The sequence below is a fragment of the Micropterus dolomieu genome, linkage group LG02 (genome assembly GCF_021292245.1).
Source record: "Micropterus dolomieu isolate WLL.071019.BEF.003 ecotype Adirondacks linkage group LG02, ASM2129224v1, whole genome shotgun sequence".
Taxonomy (NCBI): Eukaryota; Metazoa; Chordata; class Actinopteri; order Centrarchiformes; family Centrarchidae; genus Micropterus; species Micropterus dolomieu.
Genome location: NC_060151.1, coordinates 13,331,570 through 13,339,571, shown reverse-complemented (window position 1 = coordinate 13,339,571; position 8,002 = coordinate 13,331,570). Strand labels below are relative to the sequence as shown.

At 39.9% G+C, this 8,002-nt stretch overlaps 1 long non-coding RNA gene across 1 annotated transcript; it reads right to left on the bottom strand.

Moving 5' to 3' along the window:
- Positions 1 to 457: 457 nt before the first annotated feature.
- LOC123987336 lies at positions 458 to 1,530 on the bottom strand. The gene is made up of 3 exons (XR_006829096.1): positions 1,468 to 1,530; positions 1,296 to 1,393; positions 458 to 1,023 (listed from the first exon to the last, which is right to left on the bottom strand). It is a non-coding gene; the product is annotated as an uncharacterized LOC123987336 (long non-coding RNA).
- Between the last annotated feature and the right edge of the window lie 6,472 nt (positions 1,531 to 8,002).

Below are 8,002 nucleotides of genomic sequence, written 5' to 3'. Positions count from 1 at the left end.
TTGTTCAGCAAATGTTTATGTTCCCTGTATCCAACCATCTTTTTATCACCTTAGTTAGAGAATAAATTCACTGTAATATAATCAAGAGCTGTGTGTGTTGCCTATTTATAGTTCCTGCCAAGAGAATTGACCCTTTAGATATGAGACTGACTGACTGATTTAAGATAATTGAGCGATTATTAACTAACTGATCACTAGTAATAATTGTATAATTATTCAAAACTACCTAGAGGTCCGGAGACTCTAGGATTATAACAACTCCGGTGGTGCCCTTTACGAGGAAATTCTGATTTTATGAATAATAATTCATAATTGGGTATCAATTCTCATAAATTTATTAAAATGCATAACTAATAAATTTAGGTCCACTACACCTGCATACAGGGTCACGGGGAAACATGTATTGCGCATTAGTAAACTTGCTACAACATTGTATTAATTACATTTTATTCTTCACACAATGTTTAACACAACTCAGACAAGCGAGACAAACGCATTCACATTTATGTTCAAATCAAAAATATTACTTAATGTTCTTAGTCTGTGTGGCCAGGCTGGTGGTGGCGCTAACAGGAATCACCACCACTACCAGAATCTATCCGACAACACCACCTGGGGACTTCCACCCCAGGAAATGCTCTTTTTCTACTTTGACTAAACCTTTATACAAAGGCTACACAGGTTTATTACAGAGATGTGGCTCCAAAAGAATAACTTATTTATCGATAATCGGTAACTGGAAGTGCCTGAAAAGACGATGGTGAACACAAAATAATCAAATTACAATGGAATATGAAAGATTACAAATTTGGCAAACGAGTTTTTATTTTTAACACACTCCCAGTTGTTACTGATTATTAAACCAAACAAAAAAGCAGAGTGGGCCAGGGCCAGCTGTGGGGAGGCAGTCTAAGGGTGCGCTCCAACTTACTCTAATCGATGGTCACTGCAAATTGTCACTACCCCAGTGCCGCTAACACTACAGCGTGTCTAGCCTCCACCAAAAGCCGACCACTAGCACCTCTGAAAAGAACAAAACAACAAGTTAAATAAAACACAATGGACCAGTTGGTTATATCTAAAATATAAGCATAGTCAACTAGGGGAGTGCCAGTTGGAGGCACTACAGCCGGAGTGTACCAGCAGCAATAGTTAAGATCCTAATTTTACAAAGACAAAACAGCAGCTGACAACCTACAATTAAACACATACATATGAACAGATTTATAAAAGTAAATAACAGTTACCTCAGGCATTTATCATACTCTACTTGTTGCTCCTTAAGCTTCTCGTACCTTAACACAGGGTGCTCTGTGAGGAACAATACATCACGCCACTCCAGACAGGGAACCTTGGAATCAGCCAAACTACATAACAGGCAGGCAGTAGACTGCTGCAAAACATACAACCTCAGTCACTGGGAAAAGACAATGAAACGCAAGACAAGGTTTTTACTCACTCACCTACCAAGACATCACAGAGGATTCATGTGGCAACAGACAGGCAGCGAAAAAGCAAAGAGGCAGCCATGATACTACAGCTGCTTGAGGGGGTTTGATCTGGGTGGAGCTAATTTGATGCTCCAGAGGTGCGTTCAAGAGCAAGGCTAAAAACCTATAAGCCTGCATAGAAAACACACACCACTACATGTGCTTTAATTATATGTATGAGAACACCAAGCTGTACAAAAACTTGTCTGAATGAAGCAGATTTATTGAGACAATGTTTATCTGAGTGTGTTTATGAAATGCAGAAAGCAAAGTTTTGAGCTTTTGTAAAAGCATTTCCCCTTATTATGTCTCGAGCACAATAAATCGCAAAATCTTCAGTGTTCAGACTGTTTATCTGCAGATACAGCTAGTGTTACTCGATTGAGTCTCATATCGACTGCATTTCTGATTGTTCTTGTTTTAGTCTCAAACAAAGCACACTAGGGATTTTATTTCAAGACCACAACTGTGGGAATATCAAGCATTGTCTGTGCATTGTCTGATTTGTTAATATTTTAACTTTGATTGGATGTAAAACTTCAAATGCAACAACTAACTAATTAAAAAATTTTGTTGCTGTTAGGAGCTGTTACCCCTCCCTGCCCGCCTTCACACGCACTTGTAGAAAGTGAATGTGGGACAGCTGTGTCTGTCTAAGAGAAGGAGGACATGTCAGCAAAATCTTTATTATAAAATTTGGCTTCCTAAACTATAAAGAATTAATCTCAAAAACAACGTTCAAAATTAAACACAGCAATCTGTAAATCCGGCAGTGCGGCGCTTGCGGAGTCGAATGAAACCAAGTTAAACTTGTATTGCCACTTAGAAAGAAAGCATAAAGAAAGGTAAGCTTTGTGTAAGTGACTTAACAAAGCTAGCAAGCTTACCTATGCATACTGTATGTTTCAGGGCATGAATTTCAGGTGCTTGCCACCCAGCTAGGTGCATTAGCTATCTAATTTAGTTAACATATTGAGGAAAATAGGTAATGCAGTGTTAACTTTGTGAGAGACTGAGGGGACAGGGCATCTGGTGACAACTTGTTCGTAACTTACATTTTTGATTGGGATAAACAATGACGAGACAGTCCACAGGCAGCTATGTAGCTAATAGTTAAGTTATATCAACCTTAGCTAATGTCAGCTGCATACAGCTCCTGACAGTAAAGTTATGTGCTGTGGTACCGCTTCCTCATTTGGGTGAAAGAGCAAGCCTAGAGATGTGACAGCAGAGTTGAGACAGATAGGGTGCAAATTTTGAGTGTGACTACATAGTTGCACATCAAATATGAAAGCCAAGAATTAATGTTGAGTGTTTTTATGGGAATGTGAATCATTCAGATTAATTTGAGAAGTGCCTATGATCATGTTCCACATTTTATGTGCCATGTAGTGTGGGGCACTGGTCTTGGTCTTGACATGGTCTCAACCAGAGCCTGTCCTAACCTCCCTGGCACCCTAAGCAAAATCTGCTATGGGGCCTTCCTACTTGATTCATGAGCCGTGTAAACAATTTGCCATTGCGGCACAGTCACACATGACACTGTAGTGCTCTCACTACAATCCTTCCTCCTTTAAAACAGTAATAGGCCTGAATGGCTCATTTGTTGGAGCAGCAACTGTTTCATTAGGGTCTGAGCTGCTTGTATCTAATGCTGGTTGTACATCAATGTGCTCATACTGGCTGAGGCTGCCTGTATTTCACTTGCTAAAACAAATGAGGCTGGATTTGAATTAACTGTGCTTGTACTGGCTGATGATCCAGCATCTACTCTACTGTCAAACTGCAGTATAGACCCTGTAAATTATAAATAACAATAGGCTACTTGCAATTTATTAACGTTATCAACTGCATCAGGCCCGTTCAAACTGGCTCCCAGAGTTTTCTTTAATACATGTCAAAGTGAAAAATACTATTTATACTATGATCAGACTAAATACAAGGTGCTTATTATTTACTATGTGCATCCATATTACCCTGTCTGCCCAGCTAGTCAATGTCACTGATTTCCATCTGCATTATTTCAGATTTGAAACTACACCTTGACTGAGAGACAGATACTGTCTCGTTTGAAAATGATGTGCGCACACGAGGAGTGCCACCACATCCGTGTATTGTCTGGATTGGTCGGCACCATAGATTGTATAGGTCGACACAGATGTTGCTGCCAGAATGCGCAAATTTAATTTTGTGTTACCTGACTGCAGTTCACTTTCATTGAGTTTTTCTCTTATCGTACTCAGAAGCATGGTTATCTCTTCATCCTTTCTTTAAATTGTAAACATTGACACCAGGTTTCACCTTTTACAAGAGAGTGCGGGGCCCTGCCTAATATGCAAGGCCTTACACAACGTGCAAAGTGAGCGTATAGGACGGTCTGGCTCTGGTCTCAACCCCTCAGCATCTTGGTCTTGTCTCGGTCTTGATACTCTCTGGTCTTGGTCATGGCTTGGATGGTCTTGACTATGACACTAAATACAGCTGCTATTTGCTGTTATCTCTGGAGAAGGTAAACCTTCCCTAGAATGACTGAGAGTAGCCTATTATTTGTTGCTACTACTCCAGCTGATAGTTGTAAACCACTCCAGTCCCTTTCCAGCAGCCTGTTTGATCCAAGCATTCTAATGGCCAAACCCTGAATATGTGCAGGTCAGTCTGTGGGATTCTCCAGTCCACTGACTGTCTGTATTTGACCCTCAGTGCCTATTGACCGTTGCATGTTGATTGAAAGTATACAAAAAAGGAAGTCAGAAACCACAAAAGCAGCTGTTGCTTTCATAGTGTGCACCTGCCTGTTCTTAGAGTCAATGTCATCTGACTTCATATCTTCTACTGCCACCTGTAGGTCTTTGTAAACAAATGTTCTGAGGAGTTTTTGTAAAGCCTCTCTGCTTCCTTTAACCAGTGTGTCTTTGGCACAGTAATACACAGCAGAGTCCTCTGGCTTTAAGTTGGACAGTCTGCAGCACCATGCTGTTGCTATCATCTCTACTGATTTCTATTCGTCCTTGCACACTGCTGGCATAAGTGTTACTACTGGCAACAGAGAAGCCAACCCCAATCCATTCCAGTGATTTTCCTGCAGGTTGTCTTATCCAGTGCATACTGCAGCAACTAAATGTGAAGCCAGATCCTCTGCAGGAGAGACTGAGAGTCTCCCCAGGCTTTTTCACTACTGAACTGGAAGGAATGGACTCCATACTCTGACCTGTACAACCTGATGAGATGAAACGAGAGAGAAACCACAGAAGAAAGTGAGACAGTCATCTGGGAAGTTTTCTGGGATCACTGACTGACCATCAGTCGATGTTGTCTGATAAAAGATAAAACAGCAGGAAGCAGGAGAACTCACAGGGCAGAGAGAGAGCAACCAGCAGAAGAGTGACTGTGTTGATCATCCTGAGGCTGGAGATGTGACCTCTGATGCTCCACACAAAGTACAAGAGCAGTCAGCAGGACAGAAGTACACTGCACAGACTGAAGATTTGCATCAGGATATCACGGGGAGGGAGGGGCTCATGCACAGGCACTCTGTTAGAGTTTAGATTTATTGTATCATTTATTTTGTATTCATGTTTTAACGTAGCTGATAGCCATCCATATTGTATAAAATATCAGAAAACAGACATTTCAAACAGAAAACTGCAGCTGGTTAGATTTTATATGTTAAAATGTTTCAGTATTCAAGAAAAGGAAATTAACGTTTTGGAGTTGAAACCTGTGTGACGATATGCAAAAAAACTAACAGCTGTAGTGCACAGGGAAAGGTCTGCTGGTTTATCTGTCAAATAATGTATATGAAAGTATCATAATTAAATCTAAGATTAGACATTTTAAACCACTGAACTGTAAATGCTGTTTATTGTTCAGAGTTGTTTTAATTAAAATCTATGGAACAAGCAAGATGCAGATTTAGTAATATGATTTTACATTCTTATCTCTGATTAGAATTTTTTTTTTTCTAATCAAACATTAGTGTTTCTCACAAAGAGTTCTGTAAAACTGCAGTAAAGATGAGTCCTGTAGGATTTTGTACAGCTGCTCAAGTCACTGAGTCTCAAGCACAATAATAAACAGCAGAATCTTCAGTCTTCAGACTGTTTATATGCAGATACACCTGCTGTCTGTTGTTGTCTCTGGGGATGGTAAACTGTGTATCAACTGTTATCCTCTCTGCAGTCAGATGGAAGACATCTAAGTTTTGCATTGACTCCTCCTTACAGTGTGGAATTGGATATGACTTGGATCTCAGTTACTGTTTGGTGAAACTGGAGAATCAATGTTTACTGTACATGACTCATTCCTCCAAGTCATGTTTCAGTATAATTTGTGTAATCGGGTGGCAAACATATTATTAAATTGTTTGCTTCATTATTAAGAGTCTGTTTCATATGAAGACTTCAGTTAATCAATGTCTCAAATTTGCACACATCTGTAGCATGCAGGTGCTTAGAAAGTCTTACTTTTTTACTTTTACATTAGTACTTATGTGTGTGTCTATGAAGATTCTCAGTCATCCAGGTCATAGTTATCCAACGAAGGTTAAAATGAAGGGCAACTGGACTTGGTTGAAGCTACTGGAAGACGTTTCGTCCCTTATCCAAAGGACTTCTTCAGTTCTGAAGAAGTCCTTTGGATGAGGGACGAAACGTCTTCCAGTAGCTTCAACCAAGTCCAGTTGCCCTTCATTTTAACCTTCGTTGGATACTTATCTGTGTGTGTGTTTGACATTTGTTTTTCCACTACTCTTAGTAATGTGTAGTTCCTTTTTGTTCTGCTGTTGTGACATGCTAATGTCCCCCCAGGAACAAATTAAGTATCTAGCCTGTCTATAAGTAAGCCATTAAATTTAACATAACTCTTATTAGGATTTGGTTTAGGGTTACACAGATTCATCACATTTAACCAGAGTTTTTAAAAGCAAGGAATAAAAACAGGTTTGCATTTAACTTGTTTATATGTATTTAGTTTGCAAATTAATTGAACATTCAGCCAAATAAGATAAAAATAAGACATCAGTATACAGAATGTTCATAACTGACAGTGGCAATCAGAAATGTAAAAAAGAAAGAGATACTAAGACAACTGAATGTTGATAGTGGTAGTGGTAAATAGAGTAGGTAGTTTTTGTATGACTCTCCTATTATTGTATCTCACTGTGTCTCCTCGTGCACAGTAATACACAGCAGTGTCTTCAGGCTGCACATTCTGTCCGTTTAGAGTCACTCTGTTGCTGGAAGAGTCTAAGTCAATACTGAACTTGTTCTTTAATGAATCTTTGTAGTATGTGGTGGATCCAGCTCTCATTCCAATCCACTCCAGTCCTTTCCCTGCAGGCTGTCTGAGCCAAGCTGTGTAGTAGCTGCTTACAGAATAAGAGACCTGACAGGTGATGGTCAGACGTTGACCTGGCTGCACAGTCACAGAGGCTGGCTGTGTCAACTGTTCACACTTCACACCTGTTAAAAAAGAAAATGTTTTGTAACAAATGATCAAGTTATACTGCAAAAGAAGAAATGCTGACTTTGTCAAATCCACACTCACATCCAGCTGCCAACAGCAGCAGCAGAGCTACAGAAAACATGGTTTATGTTGAAAGTGACGTGCTGTGAACTCCACTGACAGCCTGATGGGAAGTTTTTATAGCTGAGTAACAAGGAAGGTCACTGAGTTTGCATAGAATCAAACACATGAAGCATCAATGTTGGTCTATCTGGAGCCAATAGAAGAGTCTGTTGACTGTTATTATATCTGCAGAGTGAAAACATGCCTGGAAATCACCTCTGTTTTACATATATTTTCATTTCAATGCAAATGTAGCACCCCGTTAAATATATAGATTGTTTCCTCTGTGTTCTGCCAATAGAAATACAGTATATCCTGAAATATGGGCCAGTTCATTTGTCCCTGGTGTGTAATACATTTTTGTATTAATATGTATTAATTAAGTTATGATTTGTGAGGTGTTCAAATATCCTATGTTGTGAGTAGCCCTTGAACCTCCCAGGTCATTTTCTTTTGTATTGGGTGGCCTGGTGTCAGTTTTGTTCATTATCCAATCAGAGCAAATCAGAAAGCAGTTTTGCAGTCTCCCGGGTTTTGAGGGGGCGGGACTAAAAAAAAAAACGGAAAACAAACGAAAAAAAAAAAAGAGAAGCCGAGGAAAGAAGATAGATACGCTCAGAGCTGGGAGATGTTGTAGGTTCCGTAGGGTTAATAATATTACTTGTCCTTTGTCCTTTGTCAGTGTGAGACCTGTTAACGCGGGAGAGTGAGCTGTGTTTTGGAGCTGGTTAAATCGGCCACTGAGATTCTACTGAAGTGGAGCTAACGCCATAGCCACGTGCAGACTGCTACTACATAGCCAGAAACCTACTTTTGTCGCCAAGTTTCTGAGTGAGTATGGACATTGCGAATTGTAATGGAATTGACATGTTTAGACAAGATAAAGTAAAGCTCATTAGTGTTTGTGAATTTCTGGCCAGTGTGCGTGGGATGCTGCCACCCATGCT